Below are 12,576 nucleotides of genomic sequence, written 5' to 3' on the forward strand. Positions count from 1 at the left end.
AATTAGAATTAGCAAACTCATGCAATGCTCCATAAAACTGGAATTGGCACACTTTGCGTTCACTCATTTTTTATTCATGCAAGCAAGACACGGGACTGTGCCTGCTATTGGGGAAGAAGTACATCTGCTGTCTTCGGGGAAGCCCTAGAAATAACAATGGGAAGAGGCATGTACTCTTTGAGTGAAGGGGAGAAATATTCAGGAACAAAAATACAACGTACCTTAAGTTTTTCACACCTTCCATGTAGGCAACCCTTTCTGGAACTCACCATTCTTAATAAATGTAAGATAAGGACACAACCTCAGATTTTTATTCTTTATATCTGAGGGTAATATTGAGAATTTTCTGGCCTCTGTTTACCTATCCTGTGCTCCCCTGGGTTTACTGGCTTCAATTATCTTGATTGCCAATACTCTTGGCAGTTTCTCCAGTTTCTTCAATCATGTTGGTGTGCCTAGTAGCCATTTTTTAAGGATTTTATTTATAATGTGTATTTTAATATTTAAAGAAAATGATACTGTGTTGCAGTTGAATTCTGCCATTTTTACATTGTTGTTCAGGCTCAAATATTGGCCAAGATCCTTAAAACAATAATATGTACTCTGGTATTCTTTTGTTCTATCATCTCTCGACATTACCTTATTTATAAGGTAGTTTTATTCAATGCATATTTTCACATATTTACTATATGATACATCCTAGATGGTTAATACAGTGTTTGTACAGTGTTGGTGCTTCCGTTAATATTTTCTTTATTGCCTATTAATATTATTTATGTCAAAAGATTAAGAATTTCATCTATTTAAGAATTTAATTTATACTCTTGTTAAAAAGTTCACGAACAAAGATACTTTGAATTTGCTGATATTTTATTTTATTTTTTTATTATATTAGTCACCATACAGTACATCATTAAATTTGTTGATATTTTAAATTTTACAGTAACATCCTCATCTAGTAAACTATGTTTTGAAAGCCATTAAATCTTTTTTTAAAAAAAATATGCCTTTCAACTTAAACACGTTTAGCAATGTGATGTTCATATTTGCTGTGTTCTATTAGGATCAGTAAGAAAACTTCTAGGTTGTGGGTTATATTTAGGTATCAGAAAGTGATCTCGGAACTTGTGCATAACCAGAATCTACATCCTTACCAGCATTTGTTCTTTCTTATCTTTTTGATGACAGCCATTCTGACAGATGTGAAGTGATGTCTCATTGTGGTTTTGATATGCGTTCCGTAGTAATTAGTGATGTGGGGCACCTCCTCAAGTTGGCCACTGGAATATCCTCTTTGGAAAAAAATCTTTCCTCAGGTCTATATTTGACCAAATCATTTGTTTTCTTGCTTGTTTTTTTTTTTAAATATTAACCCCTTATCAGATATATGGTTTGCAAATATTTTTTTTCCCATTCCGTAGGTTGCCTTTCCATCTTGTTAATCATTCATTTTGCTGTGCAGAAGCTTTTTAGTTTGATAGTTCCACTTGTTTATTTTTTATTTGGTTGCTCGTGTTTTAGATGTCATATCAAAAAAATCATTGCCAGGACCCACGTCAAGAAGCTTTTTTCCTATGTTTCTTCTAGGACCTCTCTGGTTTCAGTTCTTATATTTAAATCTTTAATCTATTTTGAGTTCTTTTTTTTTAAGTTTTTTTTAGAAGATTTCTTTTTATTTATTTTAAAGATTTTATTTTTAAGCAATCTCTACACCTAACGTGGGGCTCAAACCCACAACCTGAGATCAAGAGTCGCACGCTCCACTGACAGCCGGCCAGGTGCCCCTGAGTTAATTTTTTTAAGTGACATAAGATAGGGATCCAGTTTCAGTCTTTTGCATGTGAATGTTCAATTTTCCCAGGCCCAATTACTGTCTTTTCTTCATGGAGTATTCTTGACTTCCTTATCAAATATTAGCTGTTAGTATTTTTGTCTCTTTTAACTACCTCTATCTTTTTTACATTACAGAATATGAATATATCCACTTACTGTTCTTTCTTTCTAGTTTTAATGTGTAATATATTTTTTTTCACTGTAAGATGCTTGAATTTTATAATAGCTTAGGAAAATGTGGAGGTGTTTAATAGGTGAAAATATGTTGGCGTTGTTAAAGCTAATTGCCCAAAGATTTATAAGTGAAGACACATTTAAAGGCACAGTAAATATGGTAATTGCTGCAGTGAATGTTGTGAACTTTCAGTATACAGAACAATAGTTCAGCAGTGCCCTAGAGACGTGTCATTTCTAACACATTATTTTTGATATCACATCTCTTAGACATTTGCCAGCAAATGCCAAATTTATTACTGAATATATTTTTCTAGTTATTATTTATTAAATCATCCATAATCAATTACAAATTATCATTACAACTCACAGATCTAATTTACAATCTAGTAGAAAATAGAGAGAGTTAGATTTTAACATTTGTGGCAATAAAATATCTTAAAACAAATATATTTACTGGGTTGAAAAGCAATTTTGAGGGAAAAATAGGCTAAGATTATTAAAAGTACGATACAACAGCCACCTGGTTTTTCAAAGTAAATACAAATGACAGAGCTTGCAGAGTTTTAAAAATCAAAAAATCAAGTATATAAATTTTAATGTTTAGTAAAGAATAAAAATAATTTAGAATAAATTGTTAATCTAAATTATCAAATTAGAAGAATAAATTATTTAATTTAGAAGGGTAAATTGTTTTTTACTGTTTAGTTCCACACTCTGTGAAAGATGAATTGCAACAAAATATGTTCACTCAATCAAAAAAAAAAAATCATTCTTCCAATTACTGAAATTCAACATGAATATCTCTGAATGTAACTGATACTTAAACATCCTTCAGAGTGAGGGGTTTGAATCTCACGCTGAGGTTACAAGTGGCATGATTTGCAAGATCTACTTTTAGTTTGAGATTTTCAATTTGTATTGATCAAGATGGCTTTAATGTTCCCCTCAGGCTCACTACACTTTAGACAAAGCTTCTTCCAGACTATAGGCCCCTGACCTCCCCTTTCTTAGAGTATTTACTTTAGAAAACTTGTAACTGTAAATTCTTTCTCTGCCCTGTTGAGATGTAAATCTTTTTAAAAGCTTTTTGCAAGTTTTACAACCCAGAAATGGTTTTCTCTAGGAAGTAAGATCCATTTATTTGAAATGTAATCATCAAAGGTGATCAGTACTCTTATCTTAGTTTCTGTGAGAGAATAGGGAGCTAACTGCCACAGGTGCCTTGCTCCAAGTTGTAAAACTGCCTTCTGTCATAAGGATATGACAACCTTATCTTTCTTTTGCATAAGCCCATTGAGGAAACACAGATGACCTATAACATTCTCCACTAAATTTCCACTAGTTCATTCCAGCCCTAAGGAATAATACCACCCTCGACTTCATTGGAGTTGAGTTTAGACTTAGTTCCAACCTCTCTCCCCTATCACAATAGTCTTTAAAGTCTTCCTTGCCTGATTAACTTTATCCAGTGTAATTTTTGCCTTTACAGAATCAGTGTTCAAATTATTTTAGTAATTTATGAAGGGACGTTTAACTTCACTTGTTTTGTTATATGGTGGGAAAATAAAGCAAAATAAATAAAAATATCTGAACTTGAATAAGATAACCTGGATTTGAGTTTGTTTTCTCCATTTGCAAATTATTAAAGGATATAGTACATATTTTTCCTGTGATCAAGTAAACGTTAACAACACACTAAAGAAGGGATACATACATTTCCTAGCACTTGCCATAGACTGAATGTTTGTGCTCACCACCACCCCCAAATTCATGTATTGAAACTTAATCCCCATTGTGATGATATTTGGAGGTGGGACCTTTGGAAGGTGATTAGGCCATGAGGTTAGAGTCTTCGTGAATGGAATTATTACCCTTATAAAAGAGACCCCAGAAAACTATCTTACCCCTTCTGCCATGTGAGGGCACAGCAAGACAGCCATCTAAGTGGGTTCTCACCAGGCACTGAATCTGCTGGTACCTTAATCTTGGATTTCCCAATGTTCAGACTATGAGAATTTTCTGTGTTTAAGCCACCCAGTCTTTTGTATTTTTGTTATAGTAGCCCAACTGGACTAAGACAGCACCTTGTACTAATTTAGCATTATCAGATTCATTTTTGTTTTCCTCCTAAAGGACAGACATAGTAATGGCACAATGTATGAATAATTAACAAGGTGCATGAATAAATCGGTCTGAAAATTACTTTCTAATATTTTGTAAATAGATACCTCTAAGTAAAAAAATATGCTAAGATACGTTCTTAATGTAGTTTGATTGTAGTTCTGGCAAACATTAGCACATCAAAAGATGAATCAATTTAAATGTGAAAGGACACAATTTATATAAAAAGCATATGCTAATTATTATTCTAAAATAGTAAAGCAGAGCCCTTATGAGATTCCTATAGACATATCGTCAAATGGCAGTGTCTGATCAGCAATGACAACACATTCTCAGTCCACATATCTTTTCCAGCTGTGTAATATGCCTTTGATAGAATACTAATGTTACAAGAATTATAATCCCACTCACCAATTTATAGTTGCTTTGTGAAAGTGTTCTCTGAGTTGAGTTTTTCATCCAGAGTTCCTGTCACTCACTCTGATTTTAGTTAAGAAAGCCAAAAAGAAAGTCAGAAGCTATCAACAAAAAGGCCAGCAGATTTGCTTACACAAGGATGAAGATATTCTCTGCCTTAAAAATCATAAATATGGGGCGCCTGGGTAGCTCAAATGGTTAAGTGTCTGCCTTCGGCTCAGGTCATGATCCCAGGGTGCTGGGATCGAGCCCCACATTGGGCTCCCTGCTTAGCAGGGAGCCTGCTTCTCCCTCTCCTTCTCCTGCTCCTCTGCTTGTGCTCTCACTCTCTCTGTCAAATAAATAAATAAAATCTTAAAAAAAAAATCGTAAATACGGTTAATAGACAAGAAACATTTGGGGAGGGGGAAATATTCACAACAAATATAGAAGGCAAAACATTAATAAAGATTTCCTGAAGTACAGAAAATTAGAATAATGGACAAAAGAAAGATACAAGCAGTAGACTTAAAGAAATAAACTAATTTCTCAACAGGGATTCTCAACAAAACCACCAAATGTTGAAAATTAAAGCAGTTTAAATTGTCCATATATTAGAATATTTAAAAATATAAGAGTGTTAATGTACAGTATTATTAATAATAAAGTGATATTTTATCTAAAAAGTTGATTCCTACAGAAATAGTCAAAGTATTTTGCATATATATATATATATATGTATATATATATATATGAATGCTCACTGCAACATTGTTTATAATGGCCACATGTTACTAATAACATCCATATCCACTTAGTAGGGAATGGTTAAATTGTGAATTATTCATATAAAAGAAAATTATAAAATCATTAAATATTGTTACCAGGAGCAGAGGCCTAGAAGTATGTTTTAGGATGGGAGACTTTTTTAAAAAAAGGAAAATAGCAAGTTGCAAAGTTATATGTAAGAAAGTATATTTCATCCCACATATGTTGAAAACAAATATATACACTTGTATCCTCACACACAGAAATGTACAAAAATATTTTGCATATTTATATCAAAATTTTCATGATTGCCACCTATGGGGTGTTGAGAGATTAGAGAATTAAGTGAGAATACACTGATGTGCTGTTAGTTTGCTCATGTTGCTTTACTTCTGAAAGAGAAAATATAAAAAGGTTGACATCAAAATTATTCCCAAATTTGATTATTTTAGAATAGTGATTTTAGTTGGACTAAACATTTACATAGTTATTAAAAATTTTAGTGATGGGGAAATAACTATTGAATTAATGTTATTAGATATGCCGTTTCTTTGTAAAATTATATCCTGTCCTTAAAATTTTTATGCTTGTGGATATGTAAAATTTTTTAAATTTATTTTGAATTGATCACTTTGGGGGGAAATGATTAAAAGAGGTATTAGTGGGGCGCCTGGGTGGCTCAGTCGGTTCAGCGTCTGCCTTTGGCTCGGGTCATGGTCCCAGGGTCCTGGGATCGAGCCCCGCAACAGGCTCCCTGCTCAGCGGGAAGCCTGCTTCTCCCTCTCCCGCTCCCCCTGCTTGTGTTCCCTCTCTCGCTGTGTCTCTCTCTGTCAAATAAATAAATAAAATATTTAAAAAATAAAAATAAAAAAATAAAAGGTATTAGAATTTACTATGAATTCTTATCAGTGGTAGTTGACTGGAGCTCCATGGTGATCACTTAGCCAAAACCAGATGTTCTTAAGTCATGTCAGATAATCACATTTTTTTTTTTATCAGATAACATTTCTGGCAATAACTTACCAAGTGGAACCCATATTACTGCTTCCGTAGGATATCCTATTCGAGAGAGTAGACTATCTCTGATCTTGAGCTAACCGTAATTTCCAAAGCCAGCCTAGCTGGTACAAGAGTTGGGCATAAACCTTCATTCTGCCATTAGTATTTGGCTCCACTACTTTACAGAAACCCTACCTTATTTAGTCATTCATGTAACCTATTTCTTGTGTTTTAAGCTGAGATTAGAATTCAATCACATCTTCTTTTGTTTTTTGTTTTATTAGTTGTATCACTATTCACTACTAGAATTTTAAAGTCATCATTGCCAAAGACCTTCAGTTTAAGGCTTTGCATATTCATTCATACTCAAGTAGAGAAAAAGCACTTCCAGTGGAGGCTGTAATCCATGTTTTTTGCAAAGCATCTGCTAAACATGTGAACAGTAGCTCAATGAACAGTAGCTTTTTCTGTCTCCTGGTTTCTGAATAGATTGATGGCAATAATAGCTAACATTTCTAACATTCTTATAATGTACAAGGTAAAATTCTAAGTTACTCTCTTATTTATTCCTCACAGCTAGTTGAAGTGACTGGAATTTTATTCTTTTTTCACAGATTCAGAAAGTGAGGAACAAAGAAGTGAAAAAGTTATCCAAGATCTTATTTCTAGTAAGTAGTGGGGCTCTGATCTGAATCCAGGCTATTAGCTTTCATTTTGTTTGTTTGTTTGTTTGTTTGTTTTGTCCTCCCCCCCCCCCTTTTCTTTGGCTTGGTTTGGTTGTGTTGTGTTGCATTGTATTGTTCATTTCTGCCTTTAGACTGCACTTCAGGTGGGTTATCAAATCAATCCAAAAATAAAGAAACTTGTTAGGAAGTTGAGATTCAAAACCAAGCAGTCTGACTCAGAAGCCATGCTCTGAACTACTGTTCTGTACTATCTAGATTCATTCCTATGTCTATATCTATGCTTTTATCTACCTGTTGATATATTTATATTTACAAAAATATATATGGATACACAGACACATATATATGCTTAATTTGCATGGAATGCATAAACACACAGTTACTGTATTTCAGGAAAAATATATACTACATGAATTCTATTTTCCTCAAAACTAGCTCATCAACATAGGTCTACATATGGAATTAGTTCCTTTGCTGTGAGTCAGAGACAATTTACTGTGGCCATCTGAGATTGAAAACTAAGAGAGTTTCTTTGTTCTCCAAACAGAGACAGAGAATCTTTATGCAGCACCATAGTTGTCTACACACCACTTCCAGGGAGTCAAGGGAGAGTTTTGCCTCTGAGAACCTCTAGGACTGAGCTTAGCCATCTTGCGTTTTATCACCCACTGTTAATACCCGGCAGTGGGTTATTTGTGGGTTGGAATCTGTGGTTAAAAGAGAGGCTATAGGGACCCTGGACAGAATTACTCAACTTTACTAAGCTTAGATTTACCCCTGTGTAAATGAAGGATAGGCACTAAACACTCTACTGTGTGTAATAAGCTTCTGGTAAATTCTCAGTCCCCAGTAAAAACATAATTTCCACAAAATAAAAATTACTGTCATAATCACCATCAACAAAAAAGTTGTCTTTTCTGAGAGGAAAGAGAAAGTAAGTGCAAACAGTGTAAGTTAGGGGCAGAACAGGAACACAATCTGAGAGTGAGCTGAGGAAACATGCCCCTGGGGATGTAGAATTAAATAAACAAGAGCCCAGGAACAGAAGGGAAACCAAGGATCCCTTTCATCCTGTACCTACAATAAAAGGAATATGGAGACAGATGCTGAAATTTGAGGAACTCCTTTCATTTTTAAGTTCAGCATTTTTTGGTATGACTCAGGGGTATTTGACAATTCACTAAAACTTTAGAAAAAATTCCTAAGAATATTTATTTTCATTCTCTTATATAAGAATATTTATTTTGAAATCTGGAAATTCTCAGGAAAAAATGTTCACGATTGGAAACAGATCATTATGGGCTCTTATGAAGAACTCTCCTATAGTTGTAAAAAAAAAAAATAGCCATGATATAGACCTGGTATTATTATCTAAAATCTCTTGTTTCAATGCAATAAATAGAGGTAGAATGGTGGCCACACAGCAGTAAGAGTGAGTATTAATGAGGAGTTTAATGCCTTTTCTTTCATAAATTGAAAGCCGTCAAGCAAAGTCTTCCAAAAAGGCAATGAGAAATACCAGAGATATAGATACAGATAGACATATCTCTGTCTGCCTATCTATCATCTATTTATCTATAGAAAGCTAAGGATTCAAAACATTACACATGCAGAAGTCCTAGTAAACCTATGAAGAGTGAATTATTAAGTCTGCCAAAGTTTATACTAACCCAAGTGCATGGGAATATTTATGTATATATGTTCATTGCTTTGTTTTTAATAGCAAAACTGGAATCAATGCAAATTCAAGATTTGTTGAATTATGATAGTTGTCATTCAATAAAATATCATTTATTAATTAGGAAGAATAAGGTAGATCTAGGAGTATAGACACGGGAAAAACAAATCTAGGATAAAATAAGGAAAAAAGCAGATTACAGATTAGTATGTGTACATGAATATATATATATATATATATATGTCTATAACTATATACATGCATGTATGTGTAACTATTTGTATAAAAGATGTGTATATGTAAATAAATGATTATGTGTATTTGTTTATATATTATGAATTGCTGGAAATATACAAGAATATGTAAAAGGTGGCTACAAACAGGAACTTGGAAGATGAGCATGACAGATCAGAAAACTATATTTTATTTATTTTACATTAGTTTAATAGCTTTTTTTCTTGAAATATAGAATTTTATTTAGAAACTGTTTAATGTAGGGTGGCTCAGTTGGTTAAACATCTGCCTTCAGCTCAGGTCATGATCCCAGGGTCCTGGGATGAAGCCCCACATCCAGCTCCCTCTCCCTCTGCCCCTGCACCCCTTTCTTGTGCTCTTGCTCTGTCCTTCTCTCTCTCTTTCTCTGTCTCTCTCAAATAAGTAAATAAAATCTTTTAAAAAAAGAAACTATTTAATGTAGAAAAAAAACCCTGTCAAGAAAGACCAGGTAGAAAATGGGTTCCCAATAAAATGGAATTCTAGGGCAACAAAAGTCTAAAAGGCCACAAAAGAGAAATAGCACCACTGTTATTGGAACAATGGCTACTTACTTGCATTTTTTGGCATTGTTAATCACTGACTCTGGTTTTCCTCTGAATTCCACACAAAGCTTGCCCTACACAACAATTTTATCATAAAATACCTGCTTTCTACACACATTTTAGGACAAGCTACCACCAGAAACAAATCAAAACATCAGGAGATGAACAGTCTCACTAGTGGGTGTCTCACGTTTTGCAGAATCCTGCCAAACAAAGGAACTGAATAGGCTAGGGGCAGAGCCAATGAGGAGGCGTTAAGGAATGAAATATGTTAAAGAATAATAATTCGGACATGGTACTGTATTTTCCGCAAAAGAAAATTTACATTTAGCAAACACGCTAATGAGATTTATCTCCAAGGAGATGAGTGCACTGGCAAAGTATTTGAGTAACAGTGGAGGGCTGTGGACAGCAGGTACCGAGAACACCAGCCTTGCAGATCTCAAGGTAGCAGTGGCCTTCACTGGTCACTCCCTTTGCCGGGGGTCCAGAAAGAACGTACAGCATGACCACCCACCTGCTGAATTTAAACTCAAAGCAGCAAACTTTAAGGAGCCAAAGAGGGGTCTCCAGTGGGTGAGGGAAACAGAGAAGAGAAACGTGTTTAATGTAAACCTAAAAGACAGTAAAATGGGGCACAACCCCCATTATAAATCCCAGAGATGGGGGGCAACTCCTCATAAGTAGTTGTTAGATTTAAAAACTGGATACACCTCATTTCCCAAAAATCATAATACATAGGGATTTCAGGGGTAACTGGAAAAGTCAGCAGAGAAATATTCAGTGAAATTCAAGCTCTTCAATTCAATCATCTCACGGCCGAAACACACCTTCTTTTCATCCAGACAACAATGCTTCTTGCTTCTTAGAGCAGGGATATCACTTGTCTGTAAAGCCAAGAGGCTTGACAGTGCAACTTTTTAAACTTTGCTTTCGGGCCAAGGTCTAGGCCTTTGCAGATTCAAGCAGCCCTGCAAGGCCTGTGAACAGCAGATTCCAAAGGTCCAGAGGTCTGACCCTTCCTTCCCAGACACAATGTCAGACACGTAAAATCTCCTGTCATGTTACATTTTATATTTTGAACTATGGAAGCATATTTTAAACACTCTTAAGGCATTTATTTATTAAAACGTTCTCTGCCAAGATTTCACATTAGCTTAAAATTCAAGTCAGTCTTTACATTTCTCTACTGAGGACTCCACCTCAGTGTGTTACATAAAAACACCTTCTCCAGCAATGAGTGGTACCAGTGTCCACACGGTAAGCCCCATGATCAGCCTCTTTGTTCCCTAGGTGACCCAACTAGATGTTAATAGTGCTCTGCTACAAAGCTCCTAACCCAAACTCGTCGGAAAAGGAGTAAAACTTTTGCAAAGTGCACTTTAAGAAGAGGTACTTTTTGATTATGTAAAGAAACCAGTGAGACCTCTAAGAATAATAAAAGGGAGTATTTTACAGTTACATGATTTGCAGTGAGGACTTAAGATGTTTCTGTGCTGGTCCAGGCTGTGAATACTCTTCTTGTTCCTCCTGTGGGCCCCCTTCAGCAGGTAGCACAAAACCTTTGTCTGTGGCATAGAGAATGTCCTCAAATCTCTGCAATACAGTGTTGTTTTCCCTCTCATTCTCTTGGCAAATCAATTCCACGTTCCTTAGCTTTCCAAAGTAGAAATCTCTTTTTTTCCTCCAAGTCTTAGACAGTGAGTTTCATTACATTGACCTGCTACATCAATTCAACTGCTCCGTCATCCCTGTTGCCCACACCAGGAGTTTTTCACACCACACCCGGGCCAGCCTCCGGGGTTGCAGTGGTTCTCTGTGTTGCAGTGGGCTTCTGGGGAGCTCACTGCTAGAGCTGAGAGGATTTTTGGGTTTGTTCAGAGCTGGAGCAACAAGGGAGGGAGCGACTGCAGTTTCTGGACTGTGTCTGGCAGCTACAGGCTCATAGCCTTTTCCGTCATAGTTTGCATCAAAAAACTTCTTGAACCACAGAACAAATTCAAAGTTGTCCTGAAACTTCCCTTTTTACTAATTTGTCCACAGAAGTTATTTTGTCAGCACCCATTCTTTTAAAACCTGCTGTAGTATTTTCTAGTTCTGGATGTTTTTGTGTTCTAGCTCAGCCTGGAAGTTCACTTTCTTCAAGGTAACGGAGCCAGGGAACCACATGTCCATAAACTGACAACAGGCAGCCCATGAACACGACTGTTCCATCTCTGTCAGATTCAGTGACAGAGACTCCTTGATCCAGGCCAGCATGTCCTGTCGACTTAGCTTATCGCTGGTGACTGACATTGAGTATACGTTCACTACCATCTTCCATTTTCAGTGGAACTGCATGCCCTGACTGTGCCCAGCTTCGGTTCAGTTCTCTTGTCTTCTCATTCAAACCACTGAACCTAGGTTTTTGTTTGTTTGTTTGTTTGTTTGTTTTTTAAATAATCTCTACACCCAACGTGGAGCTCAAACCCACAACCCTGATATGAGGAGTTACATGCTTCACCAGTTGAGCCAACCAGGTGGCCCTCAGTTTAATCACTTTTTAAATTTTTGCCATGCATACATATTTTTTCCCTCACAATATCTTAAGGTCATTTAAAAATGCTGTTGTTTACTTCCTTATATCAAGAACTTTATATATACTATGCCTCCCCAGCACATACAATAGTACGTCTCTCTATTATGATGATGGAAAGAAGGGCTGGATATTTCCCCTCAATCTTGTTCTGTGTAGGCCAAATAAAGTTGAACAAAATGGAAAACAATACATAATGGAAAACAAGCATAGAAATTTAAAACTTTTTGATTCTCTGTTCATGGTTTTATTTGTCAAAATCTCAAAGGACTACACTGGGAAAGAGTGATAAATATCAATATAAAGAAAAAATAGGGATGTAACTAGAAAAAGAGGGCAATTATACTTAAGTGCTAAAGAAAGGGATGAAAAGAAGAGTATATTTAAAGAAAAGGAAATAATTATACCAAAATGGTTATCATGGCCATTAACAGCAGGCCTGAGGACAGCAAATACCAATGGCATTGGCTGTTAATGCTGATCTCATCAGGTGGATCAGAAAGTCCATGTTTCTAGGAGGAAATG

General features: G+C 35.5%; 1 pseudogene; it reads right to left on the reverse strand.

Moving 5' to 3' along the window:
* Nucleotides 1-10,934: 10,934 nt before the first annotated feature.
* LOC110588957 lies at nt 10,935-11,792 on the reverse strand (annotated as a pseudogene).
* Nucleotides 11,793-12,576: the final 784 nt, after the last annotated feature.

Source organism: Neomonachus schauinslandi, chromosome 12 (genome assembly GCF_002201575.2).
Source record: "Neomonachus schauinslandi chromosome 12, ASM220157v2, whole genome shotgun sequence".
NCBI lineage: Eukaryota > Metazoa > Chordata > Mammalia > Carnivora > Phocidae > Neomonachus > Neomonachus schauinslandi.